The sequence below is a fragment of the Sinocyclocheilus grahami genome, unplaced genomic scaffold (genome assembly GCF_001515645.1).
Source record: "Sinocyclocheilus grahami isolate Dianchi unplaced genomic scaffold, SAMN03320097.WGS_v1.1 scaffold394.1, whole genome shotgun sequence".
NCBI classification, from domain to species: Eukaryota; Metazoa; Chordata; class Actinopteri; order Cypriniformes; family Cyprinidae; genus Sinocyclocheilus; species Sinocyclocheilus grahami.
Window position 1 is genome coordinate 612,156 of NW_015505573.1, and position 13,882 is coordinate 626,037.

A 13,882-nucleotide genomic window follows, 5' to 3' on the forward strand; every position below is an offset into this window, starting at 1 on the left:
TCCCCTCTTTTGCCCCACGCACCTCTGAACTCTGACCCTCTGATGGACTCTCCCACTCCCAAATACACACACACGGTCACTTTAATCAGTCGAAATAAGCTCTTTTGCACCACAAATCATTGTTTTTTGCACTACAATCATTATATCTGCACTGTTTTACTTTTACTGGTTTGCACTCTATCTGCCATATGCCTTGTGCTTTATATATATATATATTTACATTTTACCTTATTTGTATATTTGTATAGTTGTTTTTTGTATTTTGTATTTAATCTGTACCTATCTGTATTTATGTTATCTGTATGCACCAAGGGTCTGAGAGTAATGCAATTTCAATTCTCTGTGTGTATGTGCTGTACATGTGGAAGAATTGACAATAAAGCAGACTTGACTTGAAAAAAAAAAAAAAAATCCTTCTGGTCTCCAAAAAGCCCAAAATTACTGGATTTAACGACTACAGACCTGTCGCTCTCATGTCTGTGGTCATGAAGTGATGGTTTCTGCCATGTGTTTTGAGTTTGAGCTCCGTCAAGTTAATTCTTTATCGTCTATTTTTTTATCTTAAAATCAATTTTATAAACCATCAATTCTGTAACGTGTGAATATATCCCCTATCGTATTCTACAACAAAAACAATCAGAGCGCCTTGTTATCACTAGTTCTATTTTGATTTCCCGAGTCCGCTATTAGCATATATTGGCCCAGGCATTTTTTGGTCCAGGCGGCACACCACCATTCATATATATATGATAGGCTTATACACTACCAGTCAAAAGTTTTTGAACAGTAAGATTTTTGATGCATTTTAAAGATCTCTGCTCACCAAGCCTGCATTTATTTGATCCAAAATACAGCAAAAGCAGTAATATTGTGAAATGTTTGTACTATTTATAATAACTGATTTCTATTTGAATGTTTTCAAATTTTAAAATGTAATTTATTCCTGTGATTTCAAAGTTGAATTTTTAGCATCATTACTCAAGTCACACGATCCTTCAGAAATAATAAAAATATTCAGATTTGCTGCAAAAAAAGAAAACATCTATTATTTTTATTATGTTGAAAACAGCTGAGTAGAATTTTTCAGATGATGAATAGAACAGCATTTATCTGAAATGGAAAACTTTTGTAACATTATGAATGTCTTTATCATCACTTTTGATCAATTTAAAGCATCCTTGCTAAATAAAAGTATTAATTTCTTCCCCCCCCAAAAAAATAATTCTACTGACTCCAAGCTTTTGCATTGTATAGTGTATAATGTTACAAAAGCTTTTTATTTCAGATAAATTCTGATCTTTTGATCTTTCTATTCTTCAAAGAATCCCGAAAAAAATGTACTCAACTGGTTTAAATTTTGATAAAAATAATAATAATAATAATAATAAATGTTTCTTGAACAACAAATCAGCATATTAAAATTATTTCTGACGGATCGTGTGACACTGAAGACTGGAGTAATGATGCTGAAAATTTTGCTTTGATCACAGAAATAAATGACATTTTAGTATATATTTAAATAGAAAGCTGACCTAATAAACTCTTTTGGAGTCAAGCAAAACGTCACCGGGCCCACTCATCGTTTTAATCATACGCTAGATTGAATTATATCGCATGGAATTGATCTTACTGATATAGATATCGTACCTCAAAGTAATGATGTTACTGACCATTTCCTTGTATCGTGCATGCTGCATATTACTGATATTAACTATATGGCTCTGCGTTATCATCCGGGCAGAACTATTGTTCCAGCCACCAAAGACAGATTCACAAATAATCTGCCTGATTTATCTCAACTGCTCTGTGTACCCATAAATACACATGAACTAGACGAAATGACTTGCAACATGGGCACTATCTTCTCTAATACATTAGAAGCTGTTGCCCCATCAAATTGAAAACGGTTAGATAAAATAGATAACATCAGAAATAAAAAAACAAATCTAGATTCTATAGCGTATAATACTTCAGCTTCATTCATCGCACCAAAAGATAAACTGCAGTGCTTCACAACTATAGGACAGGAAGAGCTAAATAAACTTATCACTGCATCTAAACCAACAACATGCCTGTTAGATCCTGTACCCACTAAATTACTGAAAGAGTTGTAACCTGTAGCAGAAGAACCGCTTCTCAATATTTACTTGTCGTTGTCTTTAGGTCACGTCCCAAAACCATTCAAGCTGGCGGTTATTAAGCCTCTTATTAAGAAACCACAACTAGATCCTAGTGAACTGGCAAATTACAGACCAATCTCAAATCTTCTTTTTATGTCAAAAATTTTAGAAAAAGTTGTGTCTGCTCAATTGTGCTCCTTCCTGCAAAAAAATTATCTCTATGAAGAATTTCAGTCAGGTTTCAGGCCCCACCATAGCACAGAAACTGCACTTGTTAAAATTACAAGTGACTTGCTTCTTGCGTCAGACAAAGGCTGCATTTCATTGCTAGTTTGACTTGATCTTAGTGCTGCGTTCGACACTATAGATCGTCTCGGTTACGTATGTAACCCTCGTTCCCTGAAGGAGGGAACGGAGATGTCATGTCGGAGGACCGACGGATTGGGCTCAATTGTGCTCCTTCCTGCAAAAAAATTATCTCTATGAAGAATTTCAGTCAGGTTTCAGGCCCCACCATAGCACAGAAACTGCACTTGTTAAAATTACAAGTGACTTGCTTCTTGCGTCAGACAAAGGCTGCATTTCATTGCTAGTTTGACTTGATCTTAGTGCTGCGTTCGACACTATAGATCGTCTCGGTTACGTATGTAACCCTCGTTCCCTGAAGGAGGGAACGGAGATGTCATGTCGGAGGACCGACGAATTGGGAACCTACCAAAAGGCCACAGCTACTGCCCCTTCCAGTGTCCTGTGGAAGCCACCTGCGCCCCTACTTTTTGGCGTAGGCCAGGGCCTGCACAAGAAGACCAGCTACTGCTACTATAGCACTACCCACTGAGTAAGACTAGATAACACTGGGGAAACGCACCCGTTCTACTTGTAACAGGGACGTTACGGAAGCTTGAACCTTCCCGAAGGAGGTTTCGGAGCAATACACATATGGACATCCCTTAGGTGCATATGGAAGAATGGAGGTGATTGAACCCTCTTGGAATGGCAGAAGTCTACCGGGGAAACACGGGCTCAAGGCTATACCGTGGACTTTACACATATGGGATCCACTTAGGTCTTTCATATGGAACCCAGCCTTCTACCGGTTCTCGAGGATTCAGCGAGTGTCACTGAAGTGATGGTGTCAACTACCTCTTGGGGTAGGCCACTCAGAACCTCCGCGTCCCGTCCAGGACCCGGACATGAAGTTTCAGAGGTCTGGACGCGGGTGCCAAAGGGTGCCCCGTCTCTGAGTCAGTAAGCCCTTCCTCAGAGGAATCGGCCAAGGAGGGGCTGTCGCGAGGAGCATTAGTTCCGGGAACCAGGTCCGGGAAGGCCAATCACCAGCAGGACCTGCTCCTCGTCCTCCCTGACCTTGCACAGCAACTGTGCCAGAAGGCTCACTTGTGGGAAATGCATACTTGCGAAGGCCAGCTGTGTGCCAGTGCATCCGTGCCGAGTGTTTTCTTGGTCAGGGCGAAGAACAACTGGCAGTGAGAGGTTTCTGGAGATACTTATACTCACGCTGTGATCAGCAGCAGCTGGATGCAATAATCGCATGCCAATGTGCATTGGCTCGTTTAGTTTACACTTGAAGTAGATTGGTCCCTCTAAGCGAGATCCCAATTCGTTGGTCCTCCGACGTGACGTCGAGAGTGACCGACTGAAAGGGAACATGACATACTCATAGATTGATTACAAAACTACACAGGTATTCAAGGAAAGGCTTTAAGATGGTTTAGATCCTACCTGTCCGATCGCTACCATTTTGTTCATTTAAATGGGGAGTCATCTCAATTATCACCAGTAAAATATGGAGTGCCACAAGGATCTGTCCTAGGTCCTCTGCTATTTTCAATATAGATGTTACCCCTTGGTAATATTATTAGAAAATACGGAAGTAGTTTCCACTGTTATGCTGATGATACTCAACTATATATTTCAACAAAACCAGATGAAACTTCTAAATTATCTAAGCTAACAGAGTGTGTTAAAAATGTAAAAGATTGGATGACCAATAATTTTCTCCTATTAAATTTGGATAAAACAGAGATATTACTTATTGGACCAAAAGACAGTACACAGAATATCTTGGATTACAATTGGCAACTAGATGGATGTACTGTTACTTCCTCTACAGTCAAAAAATCTGGGTGTTATATTAGATAGCAACTTGTCTTTTGAAAATCATATTTCCCATGTTACAAAAACAGCATTCTTCCATCTTAGAAACATTGCCAAGTTACGAAACATGTTACCTGTTTCTGATGCAGAAAAGCTAGTTCATGCATTCATGACCTCTAGACTGGACTATTGTAATGCTAGGTGGTTGTCCTGCATCTTCAGTAAACAAGCTACAGGTATTCCAAAATGCAGCGGCTAGAGTCCTTACCAGGTCAAGAAAATATGATCATATTACCCCAATTTTACAGTCTCTGCACTGGCTACCTGTTAAGTTCCGTATCAGTTACAAAATATTATTACTTGCCTATAAGGCCCTTAATGGGTTAGCTCCTGCGTACCTAACTAGTCTTCTACCACGCTACAATCCATCACGCTCTCTAAGGTCACAAAACTCTGGACTTTTGGTAGTACCTAGGATAGCAAATTCCACTAAAGGAGGTAGAGCTTTTTCGCATTTGGCTCCCAAACTCTGGAATAGCCTTCCTGATAACGTTCGGGGTTCAGACACACTCTCTGTTTAAATATAGATTAAAGACACATCTCTTTGGCCAACCATTCAAATAATGCATCTCATAATCTTGTACTGCAGTTATATCTGATCAAATGCACATTATTATTCTTTAGTTTGGGTTAAACAAATCAATTTTGCTTGGTTGGAACAGCAGCTACACTAATTATGTCTCTATTTGTTTCTCTGTTTCTGCCACGGATTGACATCCCGTGGTAACTAAGATTTACACAAGCTTCAGTCTGGATCCAGAACACCCGAGAAGAGATGATGCCAACCCCTCAGAGGACTTCAGATGATGCCAACCCTGAAACAACATACAGAACTACCACATTTTGCTATAAGTTTGATTGCATCATGTAATAGTTGCTGTTAATAGTGTTCATCGTCTGTTTGATTACATCTTTAATTTACTTTTCCATACATTTCTGCCATATGTACATTAACTGACATTAAATACACTGATAAGCTACCACTAAATATTGTAGAAACTTAATTTGCTGTAAAGTTGCTTTGCAATGATTTGTATCGTGAAAAGTGCTATACAAAGTCACTTGAGATACTGGTCCTGGCCTACCTGAAGGACATCACTGGACCCTTGCTGGATCCTCTTCAGTTTGCCTACAGAGCAAACAGGTCTGTGGATGATGTAGTCAACATGGGACTGCATTACATCTGGCAACACCTCGACAGACCTGGGAATTACGCAAGTATCCTATTTGTGGACTTCAGTTCGGCCTTTAATACCATCATGCCTGACCTTCTCTCAGACAAACTCACAGAGCTCTCCGTGCCCACCTCCATCTGTCAGTGGATCACCAGCTTCCTGACAGACAGGCAATAGCTAGTGAGGCTGGGCAAACTCACATTCAGGACTACCACCATCAGCACTGGTGCCCCCCAGGGATGTGTGCTCTCCCCACTGCTCTTCTCTCTCTACACGAATGACTGCACTTCAAAGGACCCCTCTGTCAAGCTCCTGAAGTTCGCAGATGACACTACAGTCATCGGCCTCATCAAGGACGGAGACGAGTCTGCTTACAGACAGGAGGTTAAAGAGCTGGCTGTCTGGTGCAGTCTTAACAACCTGGAGTTTAACAAACTCAAAACTGTGGAGATGATCGTGGACTTCAGGAGAAAACCCCCTGCACTCCCCCACTCACCATAATGATCAGCACTGTGGCTGCAGTGGAGTCATTCAGGTTCCTGGGCACCACCATCTCTCAGGACCTGAAGTGGGACACTCACATAGACTCCATTGCAAAAAAGGCCCAGCAGAGGTTGGACTTCCTTCGCCCCAAGATCTTTACATCTCCAGAGTGAGGAAAAGGGCTAAAAAAAATCACCTCGCACCCCTCACACCCAGCCCACTCTCTCTTCGAACTGTTGCCTTCTGTTCGGCGCTACAGAGCACTGACCACCAGAACAGCCAGGCACACGAACAGTTTTTTCCCACAGGCTATATTCAGCCTGAACAATTTTTGTTCAAAACAATCTTTCATAATTATACATCGTCCATCACAACTAACATAGTTATCTGACATATTTATATTAAACTGCACACTTTGTAAATAACATATCTGCACACTAATAACATATCTGAACATTAATCTATACAAATACATTTTTTCTCCTATACTTCCATTTCTGTATATAGTACATTATTTAATGTTTTTTTTTATTTTTTATTTTTATTAGTTTTACATTACATCCCTACTGTGTTATTCCTATGTATGTCTGCACTAGCTATATTCAGCCTGAACAATTTTTGTTCAAAACAATCTTTCATAATTATACATCGTCCATCACAACTAACATAGTTATCTGACATATTTATATTAAACTGCACACTTTGTAAATAACATATCTGCACACTAATAACATATCTGAACATTAATCTATACAAATACATTTTTTCTCCTATACTTCCATTTCTGTATATAGTACATTATTTAATGTTTTTTTTTATTTTTTATTTTTATTAGTTTTACATTACATCCCTACTGTGTTATTCCTATGTATGTCTGCACTATGTTTGTACTTTCTTCTGCACTGGAAGCTCCTGTCTCAAGTCAAATTCATTGTGTGTGTAAACATACTTGGTAATAAAGCTCTTCTGGTTCTGATTCTGCTGCCATTGCCAGATAAAAAAATCGACAACAGCTGTGGTTTAAGGCAATAAAACGAGCTTACTGGACAGAAACGATCATCAAAAATGCGTTTGCAGAGCACACTTCATATCAGTTAAGGTTAAATAAACTGTTGTCTTTTATGGATTATGGTTTGGTTACAAGTCTAAAGATTTCTCATGCATACATGGTTATGTCAAAAACACACATAATTTACAGAAACACTGTCTGTGAAGGTAAACAGCTGGGAAAGTAATCACAGCGTAATATGCAGTATAACAGTAATATTCAGGTACAGAAATACCACAGAAACGGAATAATATATTTAAGTTAAAAATAACACTGGTTAGTCTTTAATGAATAAATAAACATTAGTGACAGACAGCAGTATAAATCGACTGTTTACGTGAATACTTATCAAGACAGGAATTTTGACATAATTGTGTATGTATTTGGCTGTTTAAGCGCAATAAGGCACAACACAACTTAATTCTGTAGTCGCGCGCTCACAGATGCGGTTCTATGCGCTTTGTGTGTGAGCTCACAGAAAGTGGTCTCACAGTTTAAAATTGTAAGACTTAAAAGCATGTGCAAATGATACATTTTGTCATCTGTCCTGAGCGACTTTCGTGCTGAAATATTTACGGGAATTTCCCGCGTTACAAGCGTGGAAACTGAAACACCTGTCAGTTGTATCAAAAAGTAGCCCAAATTTGATCAACCTGCCCAATGCATTTTTTTCTGGTCTGACGTTACCAAAAGAAGCCCAATTGGGCAGGAGCCGAAACAGCACGTCCGACTAAAAAAGAACCGAATGGGCTGGTTCAACCAACTGTTGAAGTTTGCCAAAGATTCTGATGAGTGAGTTGACAATACTGTGCAAGCCTGAGGCACGCACTAGAATTATGCTTATTATGACTATTATGACTTTATTAAAACCTTTCTTTTGAGAGATGTAACATTAAATACATTTTACTATAGTTCTGTCAGGACCACTATGGTCAAAGATGATTGACAATTAGCATACAGCTTGGATTGGCGGTATGGTTCTGTTCTGGGCAAGAACTCCCTGCGCATCCATGCAGCCTAGCATGGATGAGAGCAGGAAGAGCAGCGATAACCCCCCCAGGGTAAACAGAACAGAATCAACATAAATGTATAGCAGATATCGTTAAAGTTCAATAATGTTATGTACACATTTTAGAATTAGTCTGATTCAAAGGAGAATCAGAAGGCTGAATCCTGACGGACAGAGGGGGAGTTGGGGATGGAGGTGGGTAATTAGCTATTGAGCAATGCGAAAACTGCTGATAATACTGAGGAACCTTATATATGAATGCTTAGATAGGTGTCATATTCCCATAGGGGATCAGCTGAGAGTCAGCTGATGCGAGCTTGACTAACGTGACCTGCCAGAACTAACACTACGCTAGATTTTATTGTGCATGCAGATTATATTTTAAATTGTTTAAGCGAAATCAAGGAGTTTATAAGACTGGTTTATTCTTTCTTTATACTTTAGACATGTAGAACATATCTGTGTCTGTGCATCACTATCTGTAATGTGTGCTGTAGGTGCGAAACGTTTAGGAATCTTGTCCAAGTTGTAGGCTAGTCAATAATGGTAAGTCGTATCTGAAATAAAGGATCAGTGGATGATGAAACTGTGACCACAAACACCACTAACTTAAAGGTGTACTAAGCGATTTTTGCCAAATGATGTTGATATTTAAAAGCACCAAAACAAACACGCCCATATCCCAACAGGACCTCGCCCCTATTTTGATAACTCCGCCCTACATGTACTTACACAACAATGGCAGCGACAATGGTGGAATCTGCTATGTTTGCCGGCCTTGGCATATTCAAGCAAAAGCCAACAAAGAAAAGTTGATTGAAAAAGCAAAATCAACATAACTCACCTATCAAGAAGAAACAAAGAAACCTTGGCGTCCGATTCCCTTCCGATCCTTGAGCTCTCTCCACTGCTGGAAAGCTGCTCAAATATTTATGCAGGTCCTACCTCTTGCCTGATAGTAACTATTCGTTTTAATGTTTTGTTCCCTTTGAAATTTTCCTCTTTTTTTAATCTGTCATCTCTCGCTGTCTATAGTCGATTTGCTAATATCCGTCCTGTGCACTCACTGAGTGCTCTCTTCTCCCGATCATTACTAGACACGCCCCTTACTGCTGATTGGCTGCGAGTGTGTTTTGGGACTCGGTCTGACACTGTGGTCAAAAGCGTTTTTCAAAAATTGCTTCGTGCACCTTTAAGTGCGAATGAAAGTCAATAATCCACAATATGCGTTCACACAAATATATTTTTATTTGAATGTTGACACAAATTACTCTATTTGAATGTTTCATTGATACAATGTGGCAACAACAGAAAATAAATGTGTACTGAAATCATTGCTTGATGATGTCAGGAACCAATGAATCGGCTTTTTAAACTGGTTCAATGAGCCGAACTGTCCGAAAAGAACCTGTTCGTGGTAATGAATTGGAATAGCTAATACAGCAGTGTCCATCAACAGTCGTGGGCAGGGCCTGAGGAATGTGACATCACTTTGTAAAGATTCTGAGAAGGGCTTGTTCTGAGATGCTACTTATGATTTATGGGTATTAAAAAAAGAATGTGGGTGCAACTTCCGGTGAGGTGGTGGAAGTAGTATTCCAATGGTACTTTTTAGGGATGCACAAAAAGTTCGGTCACCAAAAATGGCATTTTGGGTTTTCGGCCGAAGAGAAAAATGGCAGAGAATATATAGTGCGCTGCACTGCCCGTGCACTGCAGTGTTCAGCGCACAGGTTTCACTCTCCCTCTAGCCGCCATCACTGCACGGTGTGACCAGGGCTTAATTTCTCCCGGAACAAGCCAGATCCTGATCCGGCACCTCCGAATTTGTCCGAAATCTGATCCGTGATTCATTTGACAGATCCCCTCCTCACGCGCCAATGAAAGACGTTTGTTTTGACCTATAGCGTGCATATATTTCATGAAAAAAAAACAACTTCTATTATGAGCAGGCTTGCCTAGCATCTACATTTGAAACAACAAACTTGAGTGCGCAAAGAGATGCGACGTGGCTGCTCTCACAAACCCGAATGCACGGATCCAATACTGATACACGTTTGTTTTCTATCTCAGATGTTTACATTTAGTTAAGACAAAACCGACTGTGCTTATGAGGATAATCGCCAGGAAGGCCATTTTGACATCATTTTTTTGTGTGTATTTCACCGCGTAAGCGCAACAAGCTGCGAAAAATAACTCCATTTGGTACTCGCGAGGCGGCGCGATATGTGCAGTATGGATGTGACTGTGAGCACACAGGAAACCCCCTTTGGAGCACGTGAGGATCGAATGGCTTAAACTTAAAAAGATGTGCAAATGATACAGTTTTGTGACGATGCAACAATGCAACTAACTCGATTAGGCAAGTGACAATTCTCTCGACTGTCCCGAAACCCGAGCAAAAAGTCTTGTATCGCAGCGTGCAGTAGTGCAGACGAGATGCGCTGTTGTGAAGCCACTTTGACAGTGAGAGAAGACGCGGTACAGCTGAATCACTCATGCTGTTTTCAAATGACTGATTTAATCTGATAGTATGTGTGGATTTCTTTACTCATCTAACCTACATACTCTATTGAATATTTTTGCCTCATTATAAACTCGAAAGCAGATTAAACATAATTCTATTATACAGAGATTTAAGGAAAAAAAATCCACGACTTTTCCAAAACTTTTCCAGGCCTGGAAATGGCTGTTTTAAAGTTTTGTCATGACTTTTCCATTTTTTTTCATAACCGTAAGAAGATGCACGCTGTTAATCGCGTACGCTTTTCCTCCATTACACGAATGCTTCGTTACCTCTCCCTCTAATCATGCCGGATCCGTCACCCCACTTTGTCCCGGGACCTCGTAGTTTACAAATTAAGCACTGGGTGTGACGCTCCACTCAATATGCCGTTGAATGCGTGTTCCGCTCATGCTCACCTGAAAAGCATCCTGTAATACATGAACAGTCCGCTGTCTGTACTTCATCTGACACTGATGCTAGCACCCAAGCCTTATGATGTGATATGTGTATTTAGATTCTGGCTTGGCTCAATGTCCGCTTTTAGATACATAAGGTTGTTTTATGTATGGTTGTTTTTTAAGGTTGTAACATCCTTATATAACACCCGACCGACTTTATCACTGTGTAGATACTGATACGCCTCTGAGCTTTTCAAATTGTTCATCGCCTTACCATCAGAGGCTACTGAATCTACAAAATAGCTTAAAATGCTATACCGTTTGTGATACGAGGCCACTTCTTCACGTCATCCTCCCAACCATCTACTGCGGAGGGTAAAGGTACTGTTTCACTATTTCACTACAAAGGTACTATTTCACCCTTTTTAAGTTCATTGAAGTTGTGTTCCCACATCATTAGCAATTTTGGATCACTAAATCTCGAATGATTGTCAACTGTTGAATGAATGAGTGTCACGTCCTGCTTGTTTACTTTGAACCAGAAGACACTCCCATTTTTGACACAAGGCCTCATGGGGTATAGGAAACTTGTGGATAGGGTGGTTGTGTACATACACTGCCAACACACATTTATGTCCAAACCACCGTGTAAAATTTAATTTTGCATAATAGGGGCCTTATAAATATCCATGTTTCATATTCTCTATTTTATTATTTATTTTTTTTATTAATATTATTTGTGTGTGTGTGTGTGTGTGTATGATTGTTCTGGTATGTGCGTCATACATTGGCTGTGTCCTGCCTTGTATTGTACAATTAGCAATAATATAATAATTTAAATAATTTCTATCAGCTGAATAAACGTAGATTTGTAATTTTGCACCATAATCACATCTACCATAATCGAAACCACTCCAAATTTGGCTGAGCAACAAAGTCTGTAAATTTTCTCCCAGAGTTTCTGTTTGATATAAGGCTGAATTGGATTGCATTTGTTTAAGGCTCGCATGGCTTATTAAAGCATTGTACAGACAGAATTAGAGCTGTTACAGGCTTTGTGTTGGAGCTGGGCTACAAGATGATGTCGATATACACCGTCCTTCATCGGTTCGCTTCAAAACCTCATCTCACAACATTTTAAGCTGAGCTGGCAGGCTTATCAAAGACAGGCTACGGGGTTGGTACAGTAGGGAGGGTCAATAGATCAACAGCTTAACTTGCTCTTGTTGAAGTTACACTGAACTCTGTTGCCCGTTTGGCTGCTGGGATTTTTGGGAGTTTATTCCAGACACTTGATAGAGTGCAGGCCCATATGCTGATACACTGATCACAGGGCTGATACTGTCACACCAAGCAGATGTTGACTGTGACCGCCTGTGTAAACCTCTCTAAACTCTGATGTTCCACAGACCTGGGGGACTGACTGATGATATTGAACATGATTACTGAAAGACCAAACCTGCATATTGCCACTGTAAGGTAAACAGGTCAATTTAGCTAAAAGGGAATCATTTAAGATTTTAAAGGGAACTCCACCAATAATATGTACGGGAATTTGGACAGAATCACTGTTTTACGGCTGATCACTGAGACGGCCAGCGAGTCATTGAACGAGCCGTATGACATAAATTCTGCAATGGATATTTATATCCAAAATATAGTGAAAACACTATTAATTAGCATAGTAACAAGATCGGCAGTTTAAGACATTAACTTGTGAGCACAAAACCCAAGATACTTCTCTTTTCAATATAAATAAGGCTTTATTGGATAAATCTAAGACATATAAACTAATCTAACACACGCATTCACACAAGTTGCAGAAAGAGAGAAAGTGAGGAAATAATTAGTTTAAGAGAATGAAAATGTGAAATCCCAAGTTTACAGCAATATATGCAATTGCATAGATCTGCACAACCATCAATCACTTAATTAACCCTAGCATTGAGTTCTTCAATGAGGTTAAAATTTATATTAAATGCACCAGTTCAGCTAGGATCTGGAGGTACTTGCTTTCTTGTGTGCGGGGTTCCCTTCCTTGTCTGGTTGCCGAAAGGGGTTTCCCGCTTTTCTGATTGGCTGGAGGTTCAGTCTTGGGAAGCCAGTGGTTGGGCGTTGGCTGACGACGCGGAGCTGTGGTCTGCAGCTGAAGTTTAGACGGCCCTTGAGGCATGACGTTAGGCAAAACTTAACTCAGAAGAACACAAAACTCTCAACGGAAAATAAAATAAACTAAAGTAAAGAAATAGAAGTTTGATGAGACCAGGTGGCGTTTCTCCTCATGGTTTTGGAGGAGATGGCGTGTAAGCCAGAGCACGCTCAAAAGCTAAAGAAGCATGACTAGAAGCGAAAAGCCGCATGGCTAAAAGCTAGACACAAAAAATAAAAGTTTGATGGTGTTTCTAGTATTTAAACCAGGCTGTTTAACATACCCCAAATGGTGTTTTGACCAATTAGATGTCGTGTTTGCTCGGGGTGTTGTACATTTCTCCTCCCCATTCATAAATCAACTCTTATCTCATTATTCACATGGTCCCAGTTTTCCCCCTCTGGCAGAGTATACATTTGGACATGATTTCTATAACAAGAATATGATACATTTGACAACGAAGTGATTAGAATAAACGTTTCAAGCATGAAGATTCAAACACACGCATACTAAACATGAATGTGATCCTATAAACTATTCAATAGTTATTCAAAATACATTCACAATAAATGATTAAGACCTGATAAGTCACATGTGGGTTACATACATGATATGGGGTTATATATATAGCAATGATTAGTTGCTCGAGTCCTTTTAGTGTCATTTAGGTGCATGGAAAGGCAGTTTCTGTGCCATTCTGTGAACATAAGGACATGTTCATCTTCTGTGGATGTATGAAGTTAACATGTCTGTAAGGAATTTCAGTCTGTTCTCTGTCTCAGAGGTGGGGGGAGAAGTCAATTCCAACGAGATCGTGAT